Here is a 20,838-nt window from a genome sequence, read left to right as displayed (position 1 = left end):
TTTCGCCGGATTTTTCACCTAAAACAGGAGAAAGAAAACTTTCCCACCTGGTTCGTGAGCACGAAACTTGCCGAATGTGTAGAATTCGAACCTGTGTCCATGACAACCGAAGTAAACATGAGTTCGAACGCATGGGAGGAATGATCCTGTGATTGCTTGATTTGCGTTCTCAAGAAAATGGGAACCTCTGTCAAGAATCGTGTTCTACTAGAAATGTTAAAAGAAATATTCTCCCTTCTGATGTAAGGATTTTAACATATCTAAGACAATAAGATTATATAATCTAAGTTGGATCTAAAAAATTGGGTGTGTTGGTTTACTTTTTGTTATGACTTGGCATCATTCCTGCCATTAGCGCGGATGGATACAACAGTAGCAATCGGGTTGCGGTTGTGACCGAACTTGGTTGTGGAAATGGTGACCTACTACTAGACCAAAATATGTCTTTCATTGAGCATTTCGCAGTTAATTGCAGAAAGAAATGGACAGGGTGAATCCGAGAAACAACAAATTAACTTGGTGTGGCCATATCAATAAGCAGATGTTGGGAGGCTATACCGCGGCATTTTCCCAGCTGCACGAAGTTTTCTGTACCGGTCACAGGTCCCAAGTCCCAACTATTAGGCAGACGGCTTGTGACAGAAGCAGGCAGGTAGAAAAAAAAAGAAAAAAAAAAAACGTTATGATTTAGCCTCCCAACATCTGCTTGGAAATAAGATAGAACCAAGGTCAAACATGGCGGGGATAGAACATGGCATTTGCAGAAGAATAAAGTCACCCTTGAGCAGGGGAACGCACTAATAGGTTATTATCCCACATCTTGTCAGTAATGAGGAAACGTCAGACATGAAGTTTGTGTGTCAGTCAATCAAAGTGTGAAATCAGGCACTTTGGGTAAAGGATAAGGGACCACTGATAGCAGAGTAACAGGGTGCTGTTTGGAGACAGGTAACATTCTGAAACAAAACAAAACAGGATTAGGTTTATGAAAACACTGCAGTATAACTTAAAACGTGTAAAATGAGTAAAAGTATCAAGTATCAAATGAGTAATATTTCAACCTAAGGCCATGTTGATTTGATATATAGTATATGATTTGATATATAGTACAGTATATGAAAAAAAAAACAAAGCAACTGCAAAAATGAGCAAATATATACCGAAAATTGCAAAAAAAAAATATTGAAGAACGATACTAATGATCCTCTTAGAAATTAGAATGCTAAAATCAATTCCAAAGGAAAAGAAGAAAATGTGAAGAAATGAAAATAAAGATTCTATTAATTATTCGCCATATCATACTCGGTGTGTTTTTAGTCATCTGTTCAACCTCCATGACCACGTAGATTTCATGATGAAGGCAACCCTTTTCTTTGCCAAACTTGTTTTTATAATTTGCACGCTCGCATCGATAGTTTTGGGGTTCCCAGTTGATGTCATCCATATAATCAAAGCAACATGGCCCTGCATCTGCTTAGAGATTGAAATACGCCACCACAATTGTAGATAAACTTTAGGGGTCCGCCCCAGTGAACTCTGACAGATTTTTTACGGACGTCACTAACAATCCAGTGCCTAAGTTAGGCCATGTTGATTTGATCCATGGATGACATTCTCTGGGAACCCCAAAACTGATGCGAGCGTGCGAATAAAAAAAAGTTTGGCAAAAAAAAAAAAGTTATGAAATCTACGTGGTTTTGAAGGTTGAACATTAACAAATGACACAAATGAGTATGGTTTGGCGAAAAATCTAGTCTTTAAATTCATTTCTGTACATTTTTGTCTTTTTCGTTTGATTTTGGCATTCTACGACATTGGTATCGTTTTCCAATGTTTTTTTTAACCTACGGTATATATTTGCTCATTTTGCAACTGTTTTGTAATTTGTATGGTTGAAACCCTTTTTTTTTTTGAAACGGCCAAAAATTCATGCGCGTGGATGTCATCCATATAATTACATCAACATGGCCTTACTGCTATATCCAATCAGTATCAATATCTCTGGAGCTCTTCTATACGGATTTCAGAGACCCCTGGCCTATATCAACAATGGTACCGTCCAGGGTTACAGGTCAAATCGATCACGCGCATGCGTTTTGTCCGCTAATCATGATTACATTGATATTGTATTACTCTTGACTGACAGGCAAGGAGGGGGACAAACCGTTAGATATGCTTGGCTCTGGTGGCAATCGGTTATGTGGATCAGTGTACGGATTTTTGCTGGCTATGCTGAACTGCGAGCAAAGTTTAAAAGATAAGAACATAAAAAAACATGCTAGGTGTGAACAACAGAACTCCAAAAGGGCAGACTACAACAGAACTCCGCAAGTTCAGTTCAAGTGAAATGGATTGTCCCTGGCCCATATCGTTGCTGTTGGCTGGACTGTGTCACGCTCCACTTCGGGTTGGGGAGGTGCTTGAAAGTAGAGCAAAAATGTTACACATAAGACTTCCTGTCAGACACTTATTGATAAAGCAATGAATTAATTTATGTATATATAACTGTTATATATTATCACCTTTGCTGCTGCCATGAACTAGCCATGTTAAAGCTCATCTACTTACGTCCAATTTAACTTTATGACTAAAAGTGCCACCACGTCAAAATGGTAGCGTCCATAATTACCGTGACACATTTCCATCGTTTCAAGTGCGATTGTGCTGCGTTTGCCTTGGTGCATGGTGCGTAGCCCAGACTTCAGTCCAAGATCTCATGTTCAAACATGTTGAAACCTCCGGAAGATCATCTTGGCTACATGTGACGATTTTACGATTACCATACGGTTATATTTTACCTATTTTATCTGCAACGTTTTCGTGATATAAATGAGCAATGATCTGGAAATGTTTTTGAGAACGTGCTTAAAGTTAAACTGTGCAGTACATGTATTTTAAAAATAAAATACTGATTAATGTTAATTATACCGTCCATGTCCCTTTGTCCTACCATTTAATCGCCGCCTTCCAGCCTATTGGGTATGTATATCGGTACGGCGATTGGTTTAGCGCTTCCCTAGGGCGGTCCTGGTCGGAAACATAACCCAGATTTGAAGGCTGTGGACCCCGCTTGTCGCGATGGCTCCTCTCCCCGCTTTGGAAAATCAATTATGTAGAGGCCGTGCGCAGCGCAATCCACATTTTATCGGAGAGCATTCATCCCGCCAAGAGATACTGTTCAGTTACAAAGATGTCATCAAGAATGCTCTTTTTTTTCTACAAGGGGTTAAGAAATTGTGTATAATGTCATAATATTAATTGAACTTAGATAACACTTTTTTAGTCATCATTAACAAAGATTGCAAAAAGAACAAAGTAACGTAAGAGAATTACGAAGTAAGAGTGATATTGTGTTGACAAACGATGCGCGTTAATTTTTTCTGTATATTGTGGGACGCAAGGATATGCCGCATACAGTAAACTTGTTTATTTTTCGCCATGTTGTTATGTTGTTTCCGAGAGTCAAAATTTGCCTTTTTTGTGGCAATGAAGCTTATAGGTGATTATAGAGATATCGACAGAATATAATCAATCTTTCATGACCATGTCATGGAGTGTTATAAACATAACTAACACAGAACTCGGGTTTGTTTATATTTACGGCTCCCTGTTGTGTTGTTGTGCTCTAGTGCGGACCGTCCCACTGTTTGTTTACCCAGTAAAAGTCACCGTTTCCTAACATAAACAGACACAAGAAACCAAAGTTTCCACTTCTCCCGTGTCCTATAATATTTTCTGTACATTTGGGGTGATTTTTAGCTGAGAAAACGGGCGGTTTGTAAATATTTTGGGTGTTGAGGATGTTGTTGTCCCCAAGTGTCGGCTGCGCCATTGTTAGTTTTGCTGGCGTGACGTCACCACGCTAGCTGCCACATGCGCCCTCAACCTGCTACAATTCCCTCCCGAATCCGCCGGCCCGACTCCCGTGGTAAGTACGCGCTAATTTTACCCACTTTCTCGCAGTTTTTGCCATAGTTTGGTTCAGAGAGAGCTTTTGTGTATTTTTCCTGCACGTGTGTAGGCGCAGGTCGGCGGTGATTTGGCGATTTCTCCCCCATCGGTCGGACAAAATTATCTGCCGTCTGCCCATTTTACACAAAGAACCGACATGGAAGCCATGTTCCCTTTCCCCTTGCCGATCCTTGCTCACCTCCCAAACTCTCGGTTTTCGCTAATTTTTTCTAGAGTTTTGTAGTTTTTAGCGTGTTGTTGAGCGTTGTTCACCCCCGTGCGTGACGTTCAGGTGTCTTCAGGCGGGGGACCGGCTCCTTGTTTCCCCGGGGCCGAACGATCCGCTCAATCCCGCTGCCCGCTCGTTTCCTATTATTCCCAAACAACACTTCGTCGCCATTATCCTACAAATGTGCCCACCAGCCGACTGCCACCTCCAAACCCCACCAAAATCCACAACTTCTCCCCAAATCTGACTCAAATCCGCCTCGACGACTGCGACGATCCCAATTTTTCATTCATTCGGCGAATTTTGGCCGATTTTTGCTTCGATTTTCTTCTTCTCGCCTCGCCTAATTTATAACCATTTCTTGTTAAAAATATGAAAGGTCTGTCCGAAGCGGGGCGTGGGGAGATGTGTCCTCCATTTCCTTGCCAGACGATCTGCGCCCGATTCCTCGCCAATTTTGGGCTCGTCTTCGCTACTTTTGGCTTACTTTGTGACAACTTTTGTTGCATTTTGTTTGCGTAGTTTTTGGAGTGGTGCCTTGGACCATGACCGCTGCTGGTCGCCCTTTCCTGCCCAGATTGTGTGGAAGGTGGCCTTGTTTAAATTCTGCCTTCCATTTTGTTTTGCCACATCAAGTCTGGCTTTGGTTACATCCAGGCAGCCATATTTTCTCCCCTCTCGCTTCACCACAAATTCCGTACTTTCGCACTTTTAGCAACTTTTCCGCTCCCACAACTTCATTTTTTGCCGCTGAAAGCTTTCTCGGGAGATATCAAGGCCGGATTTCTATAATTTTCATGCCTTTTAGGCACATTTCTCCGTCGGATTCTCCTGATCTTCTAGGCGTTGGCATCTTTGTAATCTTCCCGATTGGTTTGAAACATTGTCACGTCTTCAAAATGAGCGTACTTTCTCTTTTCTTGTCGACTTTTTGCGGAAGCCAAGCGGTCAGATGCACCTGACTCGGGGTATTTTTCTGTCTTTTCCCAAGAATCGCAAATTCGCAGCACAATTTTATACAGTTTTTATTCATGGAGCTGAGTTTGATCTGTTCTAGGGTGTAATGATCTAATTTGTGAGTTGTTAGTAGACGATGCTTTTAGCTGTCATTTAGTTAAATATAATGTGGTTCTCTTTTTTTCCAGGGTAGTTCTGTGTTTTTGTTCACAAATCTAGATCTGTTGTAGACACTTGGCTCGTCCAGTTTTCTCTTTCCAACTCCTTCTTTTTGACATGATCATTTTCATGCCATTGATTTATAATTTACTGACTGTTCATATACATGTAGACTGTTTTGGATTTTAGGCTTTACTTGGCTGTTTGTTGATTACAAACTACAGGTAAATAAACAACAAACCACTGTTTTGCTCTTTGCAAAATTTTGACTCTTTCGTGTGCCAATCCTAATGTTCAAGAGCCATTTCTGTTACGCTATTTTCTGCACAGTTTGCAAGATACAGCTTTTTTTGTAGCAATCTCTTAAAAAATGTTTTGCCGCGATTGATTTTCAAGTATGCAAGTATGCTTCTTTTTGCACACAGATCACAAGTCTGCACTAACTCAAAGTCAGCGGTGGTGTCACTCTGACTGTAGAAACATGTCCTGCAAATAGATTCCAGCAATTTCCACCATGTTCTCTCAGTAAAACAATTCAAGGCACGGGCTGATGCACAGATTTCCCCGTTTTTTCCCAAATTCAGTTCCAAGCATATAGAACTTTTATTATGAGATGATATGACGTTATAAAAGTTTTGTTTCACATAAAAATTTCTGATGTAATGTCGAATACTTGGGTCTGCAATCTGTGTAGCTTGCATAGCTCGGTCAGACTCAGTCATAGATGCCACACTGGTGCAAAATCCTCAAAACAAACTGTTGAATCAAAACCATCCTTTTCATATCCGACTACGCACTGTTTGTGCCTGAATTTAGCAATTTTTCGTGTGCCAATCCTAATGTTCAACAGCCATTTCTGTTCTACTATTTTCTGCACAGTTTGCAAGATACAGCTTTTTATGTAGCAATGTCTTAAAAATGTTTTACAAGCATGTGTAACCCTTGGAAGACCGGGGCCAAAAGAAGATTACAGGATAGTGAGAGTATCTGTATGTGTGTGAATATCAAACTCTTCAAAGATTCTCTTATGTTCTTTTCTATGAGTCTTTTGTGGGTTCCTATAGAAACTGCTGGCAAACAATTTGTCTGCCTTGTTTATGCAGACTGCACTGATGTAGTCTGTACTGTAGCTTTTTCCATAATAGTAGTTCAGCATTATAATACAGGAAAGGGGCTATGTGCCAGACAAGTGAATTTTCTGTGAGCATTTTGGAGTTCCATAGTGTTTTACCTGTCACAACACATATCATACCTTCCATGCTATCTACAAACTCAGCCACATTCATGAAACTGCAGATTCTAAAGCAAGTAAAGATTTTTGTTAGAAACAGGCACTTCTTCTACACTTTTTCCATACAAACACAGTTTATCTTTTAATATTTAGAGGACCTACAATTAAAACATCAGTTGCTGGATACCTGTACATGAGTCATTTTGTTTGCCATGAGTTCACAGGTGCACCCTGGATCTAGCTGTTGCCTTCTAACTCTAATCTTTCTGTAGACTTGTAGTTCTAGTTGGGTTTCCTTAGAACCCTCAGCCTTGTTGTGTCAGAAGACGAGAAGGTGAAAAGAATCAGTATAGGCTTTCCATTGCTAAAACATTTTGAAAATAGGCTAGCAAAGCAGCATCCTTACAACTGGACAAACTTGACAGAAAAGATGTCACACTCTGTCTTGTCCTCCCAACTCGTACTCTGTCATATATAGCTTTGCTTTTGAATATTCCTGCAAATCTTACTAAGATATAGATGTCTATATGGCAATTTAGAATTGTTTTGACAGAGAAATTATCAATAGTTCATTACCGGTATGTTGAACTCCTACATTCTACCATTGGAACTTTCCTATCTTGAATTTGAAAAGACAACACTCTGTGTTGTCTCCCCACTCGTACCCTAGACATATATAGCTTTGCTTTTACAATTATTCCTTCAAATCTTACCACTAGCAAGACATAGATGGATATATGACAATGTTCTACTTTTAGAATTGTTTTTGGCAGAGAAATTATTAAGAGTTCATTATGTTGAGCCTCTACATTCTACCACTGGAACTTGGACATCAGCACAGTATGCCTTCCCTTTGTGCCTGTGTTTACTGTGGCAGTATTTATAGAGAAGCTTGGCAACCTGTAGTCAATCCAGCCTCCATTGTTTTCTAGTTTACAAGTGGCTGTGACTGGGGAGGGGGGTGAGTGAGTATTGTGTATTGTAAGGTTTCCCCACAGCAGGAGACCTGTATACTATAGCCAAGTGTTAATTTAGGCCACACCAATTTAATTTGTTGGTTCACGGATTCACCTCTTCATTTTTTTCTGATTTGCAAGAAAAATAAAAGGATTCTGGTTCTGAATCAACTAAAAAATGCTCATATTTTACCCCCCCCCAACAGTTGAGGAAAGTCCTTTTCTTCCTATATGCTACAGTTTTTCCATCTATCAATGCAGTGTTTTTCATTGTTGAAATATTAACCCAGCCTTTTGTGTTGACTTCATGGCTCCTATCGTAGCATTTGGGGCTATACATGTAATAGATGCCTAGACCTGTTTTTAGTTTTATTTTTTTTCGCCCTGCCGCTTCATATTTTTTGTGAAAAAATCTGAGAACCAACAAATTACTAGTAAATTGGTATGGCATTATCAAAAGATTTTGCTGCCCCGTTTGTTTGTCATATGGAGGACTTGAAAAAATTAGACTCTTCTGTTCAAATTGACAGAACATCACCTGAAGTTGTCCAGTCCTGTTCTCTTTGATTTCATTGAAATTATTTTGGATAGCCTTACTAGATCATCCAAGAGGTGCTCCTTTGTATTGATTTACCAATTTGCCTTCTCAAGGGTCTAGCCTGTCTTGTAGACTCAGGTAGAATTTAAAGAAATCTTCAGTGAATCACTGAAGAAGTCCTTGGAGAGTGTTGAGAAGATAAATGTGATCTCAGTGGTCTCAAGAGCAAGATAAATATTTTGTTCCTTTTTCTTATTATGTTTCTTTTATTAATATTCTTGTAGTTGGACCCCCTTTTTGTTTGTGGCTTCCAATACTCATTTTTTTAGTTCACCTACCTACCTACCTAGTTCCATGCATGCCTCAAATTCAAAATTAACTTTTTTCCTATTGTCCCAGCACTGTCCCGTAAATAAATTTCAATTGTCCCGAAGTGAGGATGAACTGTCCTAACCTGTTTTTCAGGAAGTGAACTTGAAGTCTCTTCTATTGTTCCAAAAAAATCAAATTGTCTTTTTAGTTGTCCCAGCTTGAATTTTAGTAATTTTTGATGTGTCCAGGTATGCTTCAGCCAGTCACAATGGTTTCTCCCATTTTGCAAGAGAAAGTTCAGTTTAGCTTATCATGTCTTTTTCAGAGCTAATACGGTGATTACCTAATCATTTCCTTCATAGCATCTCCTGGTGCTTATATGATGATTACCACAGGGTACATGATGCCCCCCCCCCTTAATATGCAATGGAAAGTTCCAATCTTAACATGTTCCACATACCATTGTGTCATGAGAATTTAGCCTGGAAGGCATTGTGGGATAGTCAGGTGTGTCAGGTGCTTGAGTAGAAGTCCTGCGGCTAGACCACATGCCTGCACATGTCTAGCCTGCAGCTAAAGTCCTGTAATGTTTATACACCATCCTGGGATGTTCTCAGTAATTCGTTCAGTTTTTCTGAGACTGTCTTGCATGTTGTCTGAGCAAAAGTAGGGCCATAGCAAGTAAATTTTATGGATGACATCCTCCACCGACTCCATATCTAAAAAAGATAAAAAAACAAGGCGGGCCGAAAAAAAACAACGTTCCTACATAAATTTTCAAAATTTTGACTCAATCATTGTACAAATGGTTTTTATTCAATGGGAACATCACATATACACAGCCAACATCACATATCACTGCATCAAAGTAGGAAACAAAACATTAATTCAGAGCCTTTTCTAGCCTCCTCTCTTCATAGTTATCTGCCATTCACCTTCTGGCATAGCAACAGACATCTTTGCCCATTTCGTCTTGTTTTTTTTCCAAAATCAAGCGAAAATCAATGCGTGCGCTGATGTCAACCATAAAAATTACTTGCTTTGGCCCAATATAGTTCACGGTAGATTACATTGACCACTATTTAACCATAGAGAAGCAAACCCTTTATTGTTTGGATGTAAATCTTCAGCCAAAGCACTGGATTGAGGTCATTCAGGTGATTAGCTCAATACTTGGACTTCAGGAAGATTGAAAATTTAAAAATTTTCAGTCTTCCTGAAGTCCATTTTCCATGCCTTATACATGTAGTCACATAATATTCATATAATAGCTAGCAGGCATACACAAAGACCTTATGTTGGTCTACCTTCCTCACAACTCATGAGCTGCTTCTTCAGTTAAACTAAGGCTATATATATAGCTAAGTACTGTAAATCATGGTACTTTTTAAATTTATATTCCTCAATACAATCTGTACTCGTTGTTCTTGTCAATGTCTGTTTGCATGGGCATGAACTTGCAATAAAGCTATTCTCTATATTTGCGGTTTTCTCGGTCACTCATGTACCGTGAACTTATCATTACTGTGAACAAATAATCTGCTAACTTTCTTTTCTCTGAGCCAGCTGCCACCGTGAACGTATAGTTCTGTGAACACCTACATTTTTCTCAGACTGCGAACTTTTGCCACCGTGAACATAAAGTGAGTAAGTAAAGATTTGGCTGCAGCTCTGTTTAGCAAACAATAGCAAACATCTTAGTCTAGTAGAGATAGGTCTGGTTTAAACATTCTTCCCTTAGGTGGCTCTTCTACTCCTTTAAAACTTAAAAGTACACTTTGTTTTGGGAAGATTTGTCAGTGATAGGAGAAGCTATTATCTTGCACCTGTGCTTTTCCTTGTGACTGTTAGTGTTTAGAGATAAGATTCCATATGTAAGTCCTGCTCCCAACTAGAGCAAGGTACTAGTAGTTAGCCAAGATGCACAGACAGGCTTCTGGTATTTAAACAAAACCACCTGCTGGAAGACTGAAGTTACCTACCACAGGTGCATTGGCTGTGGTGTTTACATGAACAGGTTTAGGTTTGTATGTAAAACTACTAAATAAACGTAAGGGGACTACAGGAAGAGCCATAGCTGGTAACCAACTTTAATCCAGGTGGTACTACATGCAGTATACATTGTACTTGTCTACTTTTTAATAATTCCATCTCCTACTAGCTCTACTATACATGCAAGCAAACTAAATTCTTGAAGGATGAAAACAACACAACTCAGGCAAGGTGGGCCACTGTAACAACCCTGCTAAAATTGGCGTTTGCCCGAGTCAGATTCGGGCAATTTGGTCTCAAGGTAATAGATTTGTGTAACTGTAAAAGTGTAAGGCCACAGCAAGTAAATTTTATGGATGACATCCTCCGCAGACTCCAAATCTAATGCGAGCGGGCGAAAAAAAACAAGGCGGGCCGAAAAAACAAGGTTCCTACATTCTCAAATTTTGACTCAATAATTGTACAAATGGTTTTGATTCAGTAACAACATCACATATACACAGCCAACATCACATATCACTGCACCAAAGTAAGAAACAAAACACTAAATCAGAGCCTTTTCTTGTTTCCTCTCTTCATAGTTATCTGCCGTTCATGTTCCGGCATGGCAACAGACATCTTTGCCCATTTTTCTGGCATGTTGACCACTGTCAGAGGGCAACAAAATTTCCAAAATCAGGTGAAAATTAATGCGTGTGCTGATGTCATCCATAAAATTACTTGCTGTGGCCTAATTCTGAACTGTTAGAATTGCCCATTGTTTCAAGTCAGTTCAATCCTTCTTACCTGTCAGCAAGCACACCAAGACTCCCTTTGCTTCCATGGCTTTGTAACATCCCTTGCCAGGCCAAAGTAATACAGTTCTGTGGTGACTGTTACTGTTTAAAAAGCTCCGACCTTCAGCGTATAGAATTCCCTGTGAACCATCACGAATCGGAGGCACAGAGTCATTCCTAGAATGCTGCAGATTAAATACCAACCCTGGATAGGACAGTTGACCCCAGCATTTACCATAGCAGACCTACTGGCTGATAGAGATATTTGAACAGAGGTCTGACTTGTGCCAAGTCTTGTGCACTGGGAGCACAACTTGTTCCAAACAGTTAACCTTCTCCCTGTTGCCATTTCCCAGCAAGATACAAAATTTACAAAGTGTTACCTCAGTAGGAAGATGGCCCTGGGCAAGGCCTAGGCCACACCAATTTAATTTCTTGGTTAATAGAGTGGGCGGGCGAAAAAAAAAAAAAAAACAGGCCTAGGCATCCTATTATGGCCCAAAATGGTACGATAGGAGCCATGAAGTCAACACACCAGGCTGGTTCAAAATTTAAACTTTTAATTTTGATGATGAATTTTGAACTTTTATTGATACCATTGCATAGAAAGTGACTCGATGGAATAACTGTAACAACTAGGAAGAAAAGGACTGTTTTCAACTGTTCAGGGCAAAATATGAGCATTTTGCAGTTGATTCTGAATTTTTTTTTTGCAAATCAGAAAAAAATGAAGCGGGCGAATCCGTTAACCAAGAAATTAGATTGGTGTGGCCCTAGGAAAAAAAATGTTGTGTTTCCTGACCGACCCTAGAAAAAACTGCCGACCTTAGCCTTTTTTTGTGGATCCCTGCCAGGGACATAAATTTTTCGAGCTGATTGACCTTTTCTAGCTCCAAATGATGAAATGTTGCACAGTCATTTTTCCAACATTGACATTGAAAATTATAAGTGACGTCCTCATACAAGTTTTACTAAATGTTAAACTGTATTGTAAAGTTGGATCACTAGAGATCACCAGTCTAAAAAAAATGAAAAGAAAAAAAAAAGATGATCCCTACCTACCTACCCTGTTTTTTTCAGGATTGAAACAAGAACCACAAAATTTTTTTCCTAAGCCCAAGGAACTGGTGGGTTTAATTCCTTTGGCCACTTTGTACAATCATCCAAGCTCAACACAATTGTCAGTTTAACAGTGGATTTTTTCTATTCTTTGAGAGGGCACTATTTTGAAGCGACTAGATTCATAAGATTCATTATGCTTAGAGTTTTGCAGTAAATCAGGCTTCTAGCATTCCTTCCACTGGTCCAATTTTTGTCAAAGGCAAACTTGGATATTGAGTGAGTGCAAACATGCAGGATTTCTCTTTAGCCCCGTCAGTTGGCAGAGTTCCCAGTTGTTCTACATAAGCCTGAGCAGCAACAGTTCCAACCCTGTCCAAAACCTGAGGTAGAAATGTGCCGTAGGCCAGATGTTAAGGTCTGGCATGCAGGCAGATTTGCTGAGAAGCTAGAATCTCTGCCAAGTGTGTTACAGATGAGATGACACCAACAGCACTGAAGTACAATTCAATTTAGTTCCTGAAAATAGTGATATCATTACTCAATGAACAAAGACGATTGGAAAAAGATATGTTCTTGTAATGTTAGGCCATACCAATTTACTTTGGTGTTTCTCGGATTCGGCCTGTCCTTTTTTTTTCTAATCTGATTTGCAAAAAAAATTAATTTGCAAAAAAAATAATTTTTTTTTCTAAATCAACTGCAAAATGCACAATGAAAGACATATTTTGACCCCAACGGTCGAAGAAAGTCCTTTTCTTCCTAGTTGTTAAAGTTTTTCAATGTAAGGCCCCACCAATTTAATTTGTTGCTTCTGATTTTTTCAGAAAAAATATGGAGCGACAGGGCAAAAAAACAGGCCAAGTTGTTAGAATTATGATTAATCAATCAATCAAATGGTATTTTTATTTATAAAAAACACCAGGACCTTGCAGCATGTCAATTTGGAAAATACAAATTGCAACAGAAAATTAATGACTCAGACTGTATGTTAGAATCAAAAAGAGTCATTGCTGTTGACAACATGGCACGATACAAACGTCGCTGCTTTGTGAGACTGTTAGGAGTGAGTTAGTACCACCCAGGCATACTTAGTTGTAAAATACACATTTTATATGGTCGTGTTATGAGGTACATTTCCCTATTGGGTCTTGACGGGGTTTTATGTACAGAACAAATTGGAGAACAAACTAGACGCTGGTAAAAATACTGAATAATGTTTCTAGTGAATCAGTCAGACGTTACTTTATGAAATATTAAAAATCTTGCATGCTATTTTATCTTACATCATTGCATGTTTTAAGTTATGATATTCAATGCCTTACATCATGCTATAACATGGTTTTATGTTTATGGTAAATATGTCTGCTTCTTACCTGGATGTCTGGTATGCAAAGATTACAAAACAGTTCATTTCAGCATAGTGTTTTATTGAATTTCATAAACAGTCTTATTAAACCAACTTCTGGGCTTGAAATACTGGGTACATGTGCACCTTAGTGCACCCAAATTTGGAGCTGTGCACCCAATTTTTTTTCTGTTGGTGCACTGGTGCACCCAAATATTTTTGTAGGTAGATGTATATGGATAATTGTATACAGGATATTCTTGGCATCTAAGGGCCAGAAAAATGATAAAATCTTTGTTGTAGTACTTCTGTAAGATTCTGAAGTTAGCTCCCATTTCAGATTCAAGCTTAGATAAGAAGAGGAGCAGTAAGATTAATAATTAGGTTTTGTTTTATATGGTGCACCCCCAAAAAATTTTGTGCACCTAATGTTTTAGGTTGGGTGCACCAGAGCACCTATTCCCAAAAATGAATTTCAAGCCCTGAACTTAGATACAACGTTGTGGAAAAACAGAACTGTTTTAAAAGGAGAATTCAGCTGTGCAATGAAGAATTTATGTCTCTACCTTGAATGCACGGAACGTTTAGTATTATAGCTAAATGGCTGTTAATTCTGTCGAGTTGCCCTACCCTATCTGACTGGGCCTTTCCACCTTTAAACCAAGTTAGATACAAATTACAATGTTGTGGAAATAGAACTGTTTAAAAAGGAGAATTCAGCTGTACAATGAAGAATTTATGTCTCTAACTTGAGTGCACGGAATGTTTAGTATTATAGCTAAATGGCTATTTATTCTGTAGAGTTGCCCCACCCTATCTGAATTGACTGGGCCGTTCCACCTGCAGCTGGCACACGGGGGTGTTCTGTTGTTAGCGATCGGGAGTGGTGTTAAACGTGTTGGTACGCCGGGCCAGTCGTGTCCATCTATCAGACATTTACCGCGTCCAGATCTATTGATTTTCCAGTGAAACATGAGATGATGCGGCCATTTCCATATCATTCTGCCGTATCAGCGAGAAGCATGCTGGAAAATAATCAACGCACAATGCGGCGGGATAGCTCCACGATACTGCCGCGACTCTCTCCAGGCGTTCCGGCCGTCTTTATCGTATTTTAAACACGGAGAAGTTTGCATATCGGCGTGGTATCTCCCGCTTTTAATCACACCAGTTTTCAGTTTGACATACATGTGGATTTAAAATGGAAAAGTGATGATTGCCAATTTCCAAAGAAGACAATCATGTTGGAACATTTGAAAATGAAGATGATAAAATGTCTAGATTGGATACAAATTGAAATTTCCTTGTTTATTTGTCATTTTCGTCCCAGTGACCTTAATTACACATTACACAGTGTGCCATGCCATGCTGTGGAAAAGTGGCAGGGCTGGAAATACTGGGTGCATGTGCACTTTAGTGCACCCAAAATTGGAGCTGTGCACCTAATATTTTTCCGTAGGTGCACTGGTGCACCCAAATATTTTTGTAGGAATTTTTACCATTAGAAATGTATAATAGTATACCAGATTTTTTGAAGTTAGCTCTCATTTTAGATTCAAGCTCAGAAGCAGTAAGATCTGTAATCAAGTTTTGTTTTGTATGGTGCACCCAAAAAATTTTCTGTGCACCTATCCCAAAAATGAATTTCGAAGCCTGTAAAATGTGATAGTTCCCAATGATAGTGTTTGAATGCATTTCCCTCTTGCCTCTGAATATTGGAGAATTTATAGAGAAATTGATTTTGGGTACCTGTAAGACTATTTCATCACAAAAGCATTAATATGGTTTGATATATACCATATACATCATAAATCATGCAACACTATATTACATGTATATACAAAGAAACATTATTTTTTATCAAATGCATATTGAGCTATGAATCTAGAATTTCTAAATGGCTATGATGTACCACTTTCATTGCCTGGTACAAATGAATGTAGATAGGAAATAGCATAAAACTAAACATTGAGTATATTGTGTAGAACTTGTACAATGTGCAAAGGCCGCAACAAGTAAATTTTATGGATGACATCCTCCACAGACTCCAAATCTAATGCAATAGGGCGAAAAAAACAAGACGTACCAAAAGAACAAGATTCCTTCATTGTCATATTTAAGACATCGTAAACCTTCTTGAACAAGAAATGATACCTATATTGTGCTAAGTTTACTGCCAACTATTACAAAATTCATTTCTCACTGAAATGGCTTTGAAAAAAAAATCATTGTACAAATGGTTTTGATTTAGTAGAAACCTCACAGTCACATTTACATGTACACGCATAGCGACCATCAAGACAAAACAGTAAATCACAGCCTTTTCTTGTCTCCTCTCTTCATATTTATCTACCATCCACCTTCCAGCATGGCAAATTGGCAACAGACATCTTTGCCCATTTTTGGCATGTTGACCACTGTCAGACTCAGAGGGCAACAAAAAATTTTTTTTCCAAAATCAAGCAAAAATTAATGCGCGCACTGATGTCATCCATAAAAATTATTTGCTGTGGCCTAATTCATAGCCCTGCAAGTACTGAATACCTACTAGATAGGTAAGGATTAGACTGTTCTAGTACAGTAGGCCTGAGACAGGCCATTGTAGCATCTATAAATGTTACATGGAGCGGCTCGGCAGTAGTCGCTCGTCCCTGTCATATTGATCAGCGCACCAGGCTCGCGGGCACTCCCGCAACGTAATTGCTTAATGCCATATTTGGGCGTTGATGGTTTTTCCTGGAATGGATGGAGGTGTGGCAATGTCACCTGTGTCACAGGCTGGCTGAAGTTTTAGGCATGAGCTGTACACAAGTGTCAGACTACAAGGCTGGAAGCATTCCTATGTGTCTGCAGCCAATTGTTGACAGGGCTTGAAATCCTTTTTCTGCATACCTGCACTGGAGCAGGTAACATTGAAAATTTACCAGACAAATTTTACCTGGCAAATATTTAAAGAACATTTGGGAATGACATCTTTACTGTTATATTTATGGATGTATCAAATTGCTTAGCAGTAACTTACGAGGCGAATTGTTAGTACATATACATATAGATAGCTTTTTTATGACCATCCTCCAAATTTTTTTTGTCAGTCTACTGTTCCAGAACCATTTCTACATCCACCTTCTTTTGATTAACTTTTGTTTAAATCAAAGTTTTTACTTCCCTTTGTGTCTAAGAAAATGCCAGTATGTCTCCATGATCTTTTAGAATAAACGATTCCTGAGGCATAAGTCCACAGCAATTCAATTTGTTGATTCTCAGATTCGCCTCTTCATCTTTTTCTAATTTGCAACAAAAAAAAAAAATTCTGGTTCTGAATCAACTCAAAAATGCTAATATTTTGCCCCCAACAGTTGAGGAAAGTCTTTTTCTTGGTACTTGTTACAGTTTTTTCATCTATCAATGCAGTGATTTGATTAAAAGTTCAAAATTCATTGTTTAAATATTAACCCAGCCTTTTGTGTTGACTTCATGGCTTCTTTCGAAGCATTTGGGGCTATAATAGGATGCCTAGACCTGTTTTTATTTTCAATTTTTTTGCCCTGTCCCTTCATATTTTTCAAAAAAAATCCAAGAACCAACAAATTAAATTGTTGTGGCCTAAGAGGGAAATGTCAGATTACAAGGAACGACATCGTTATCTCTACAGTCTTTGGTAGAATGACTGATTCTCGCTGACAGTATGATGTAGTGGTGTATGTAGATTATTACATGTACAAGCAGGCCCAGCCGTAAACTTGATTTGTCATTGTATTCAGGAGGCACTGGATGATGTCATAAATAGTGACAACAAGAAAGCCTGGATGGAATTAGTTCTTTTGCTAGCTGGCCGCATTAATTTTTGATTTACCACAAGTTATTACTGTAGAATGACTTGTATCTAGTTAGCTATAGTAGGAAATAGGAGGTTGGATAAAATTCTGAAAAATGTTGTTTTGAATGGTCATGTTTTGTAGTACTTTTGGAAACTCATGTATTACATGAATGTCCAGTGACGGTTATGGGAATCTATCACAAATAGGACCATTTTGTGCCAGTAGAAAGTGCACAGGCCAGGCAAATGTTAGGGCAAATTGAGGCGTCATTGTTGTCAACATAGTGGAAGCAAAAGGTGTTTGTTTGTTTGTTTGAACCAAATAGATAACATACAATTTCATTTTAATATCATTCAATGCGATTTCAGAGCAGCAAAACTGCAAATATTCTGTATAAGGCAATCTTTATGATATTGACACATACTGCTTCACATATTAGCACATTTCAATCATTATTTCATACTTTGGGTACTTAAAACTGGAGAAACAAGCTCCAAGATGAGTCCTTTATTTTATGGGAGGTACCCTAAAAATCAGCCCAGGGCCCTTCCAGTAACCATTTTTCATAAGAATTTTGGGTATTTTTGCTCCATGAGGGTCAATATACATTGGGTTAGTGTACACAATGTAGTTTCAACTCAGTATGTAGATTAAGTGACTAGAATATTGACTTTGAAAAATCATGTTTCCAAGCCCTAAAAACTGCACTGGATGCCTTTAACTCCTAATAAATCTATACACAATTACACATAGGTAGATGCTATATATCAACAACAAGATGCAACAATTATACGTTAAAGCTGTCCAAGATTGCTCCGCAACTTGTCCACAATTGTCCACAATTGTACCTAAAAAGAGCATAGACAGTGTTGTACTTGTAGCTATGTTACTCGTCACACCCATTGCAGTGGCTAATCTTGATGCAGATAGAATCATTGGCTTTTATGAATGCACATTGGCACGCTCCCCCGGGTCCCATACCTACCAGAATATAGAACAGCACCGTTTGGCAGGTTGGTAATTTTCCATACTGACGTTGAGTCATCATTTCTAAATGTCTGTTTACCGGCAGGGCTTGGCTGGCTTGTCTGGGTAGATGGATGGTAGGAGCACACCAATTTAATTTGTTGTTTCTCAGATTTTTTCAGTTAAAATATGAAGCGACAGTGCAAAAAAAAAACCCGGCCAAGGTACCCAACGATAGCCAGAAATAGTAGGCAACACCTATTTAATTTGTTGATTCCCAGATTTTTTCTGAAAAAATATCAAGTGACAGGGCGAAATAAAAGTAAAAAAAAAACAGGCCAAGGCACCCCATGAAGGCCAGAAATGTTACAATATGAGCCATGAAGTCAACATACCAGGCTGGTTTATGATTAAAACAAAATTATAGATTTTTAACTTTTAATGAAACAAAGTTGCATTGTTACATTGAAAAACTTTAACAACTAGGAAGAAAAGGACTTTCTTCAATCATTGGGGCCAAAATATGTCTTTCACGGAGCATTTTGCAGTTGATTCAGAACCTAAAATCTGTTCTTTTTTCTTTTTTGCAAATCAGAAAAAAAATGGACAGGGCGAAACCGAGAAGCAACAAATTAAATTGGTTTGGCCTAAAATCTTTTTCTTTTCAAATCAGAAAAAAATAGACAGGACGAAGCCGAGAGACAACAAGTTAAATTGCTGTGGCCTAGGAGCGCCGCTTTCCCAGGTTGTTTAGCATTCATGAACGTTAAAACCTGCCAGCAGTGAAAATCTTTTTTTTTTGAAAATCAGAAAAAAAAATGGACAGGGCGAATCCGAGAAACAACAAGTTAAATTGCTGTGGCCTAGGAGCGCTGCTTTCCCAGCTTGTTTAGTATTCATGATGGTTAAAACCTGCCAGCAGTGACACTAGAGCAATCCTAGAGCTGACAGGGAAAGGTCAGACTCTCTTTAGGCTGGCTCCCAAACAGATAAATGATAGAGGTGGGAGCAGTTAAAAAAGCACATCTCCTCTTGCCAGTATCATTTAGGCCCCCTTGCTACTAGACGGCGACCGTTGACCAACCAAAATTTGATTTGTTGGACCCTTTACAAGCCTCGAAATTAACTTTTCTCCCTATTGTCCCAGCACTGTCCCAAAAATAAATTTCAACTGTCCCGAAGACAAAGTGAGGATGAACTGTCCCAACCATTTTTTTTTGGGGGGGGGATTTTTGGAAGTATTATATGACTTCAGCTTGAAGTCAGCTTCATTTTGCTTATGTTCACTCCCTTCAGACTCTATTGCAGAGTAGACAGGAAATTTGGGGTGACTTTTCTGGAGCTAAAAGCCGGGACGTGTGCCTTATAACAAAAGAGAAGGGCAGACATTCTAAACGCTGATTATTTTTCTACTGTCCCAAAAATGTCCCAAACTGTCTTTTTGGTTGTTCCAGCCTAAAATTTAGTGGTCAGTGGCCATTGGACCACCTTTAATTTTGAGCCCTGTCTCCTCTTGTCAGTATCATTTAGACCCGCTTGCTACTAGAAGGCGACTGTTGACCAACCAAAATTAGATTTGTTTGACCCTTTACTTTATAATTGGAATATGATGCATGATTTCAAAGACAACGAAACACACAAAACGTTTTCTTTCAAATGTTCTCTTTGTCTTTGAAATTTGTTGAATTATTCTGTTGCCCCCATACCCAGGCTGATTCCATGCTCCTTTCCCGAAAAGGAAGACTTTTTTTTTTGGAAATTGATACTGATTTTTTCCCTAAAGTTCACACAATGTACACATTTATCTGTGTTCTGTGTGTTTAAAGTGAAGATCAGTGCATGCCAACCAACATCACAAGCATTAACCTTCATGGAAAAAGATGCACCTGATTAAAAAATACCACAGATTTAGGTTAGGCCACACCAATTTAATTTCTTGCTTAACGAATTTTTGTAGAAAAATAATGGAGCGGGCGGGCAAAAAAACAAAAAAAAACAGGCCTAGGCATCCTATTATGGCCCAAAATGGTATGATAGGAGCCATGAAGTCAACACATCATGCCAGGCTGGTTCAAAATTTAAACAATTAACTTTGAACTTTTAATGATACCACTGCATTGAAAGATGGAATAAATGTAACAACTAGGAAGAAAGGGACTGTTTTCAACTGTTCAGGGCAAAATATGAGCATTTTGCAGTTGATTCTGAATTTTTTTTTTTGCAAATCAGAAAAAAATGAAGCTGGTGAATCCGTTAACCAAGAAATTAAATTAGTGTGGCCTTATGGAAAAAGGCTACACCTGATTAAAAAATACCACAGATTTAGATTATACTATAATACACGTTATTGATTGAGTACCGCCACCTGTATTTATTTATGAAATTTGTCTGGTCACTGATTTAATCACTTACTACAGTGTATTAGCCGTAGTCTATGTGGGTGCTAGTCTAAAGCTGTAGTAATGTCCACCATTGTTAACAGTGTGTTTATGTATACACCATAGCCCACAGTGTCAATATGAGCACATTGTACCCCTGTGTTTTCA

The 20,838-nt window shown here is 38.7% G+C and overlaps 1 protein-coding gene across 20 annotated transcripts in view; it reads left to right on the top strand.

The window, feature by feature from the left end:
- The first annotated feature begins 2,662 nt into the window (after positions 1-2,662).
- LOC109486666 (bromodomain adjacent to zinc finger domain protein 2B-like) overlaps positions 2,663-20,838 on the top strand; it is a 74,458-nt gene continuing 56,282 nt past the window's right edge. For 18 of the 20 annotated variants that reach the window (XM_019790526.1, XM_019790541.1, XM_019790531.1 and 15 more), the window contains exon 1: positions 3,819-3,928. The gene's annotated coding sequence lies outside the window, so the exon portion shown is untranslated. Of the gene's footprint in view, positions 2,686-3,818; positions 3,929-4,081; positions 4,770-20,838 lie in introns of those variants that run through there. The other 2 variants (XM_019790525.1, XM_019790524.1) reach the window with 2 other exon arrangements.

This window comes from Branchiostoma belcheri, unplaced genomic scaffold (genome assembly GCF_001625305.1).
Source record: "Branchiostoma belcheri isolate BF01 breed outbred unplaced genomic scaffold, Haploidv18h27 scaffold82, whole genome shotgun sequence".
In the NCBI taxonomy this organism is placed as follows: domain Eukaryota; kingdom Metazoa; phylum Chordata; class Leptocardii; order Amphioxiformes; family Branchiostomatidae; genus Branchiostoma; species Branchiostoma belcheri.
The sequence above is the reverse complement of the archived record's forward strand: the minus strand, read 5'-3'. Positions and strand labels throughout refer to the sequence as shown.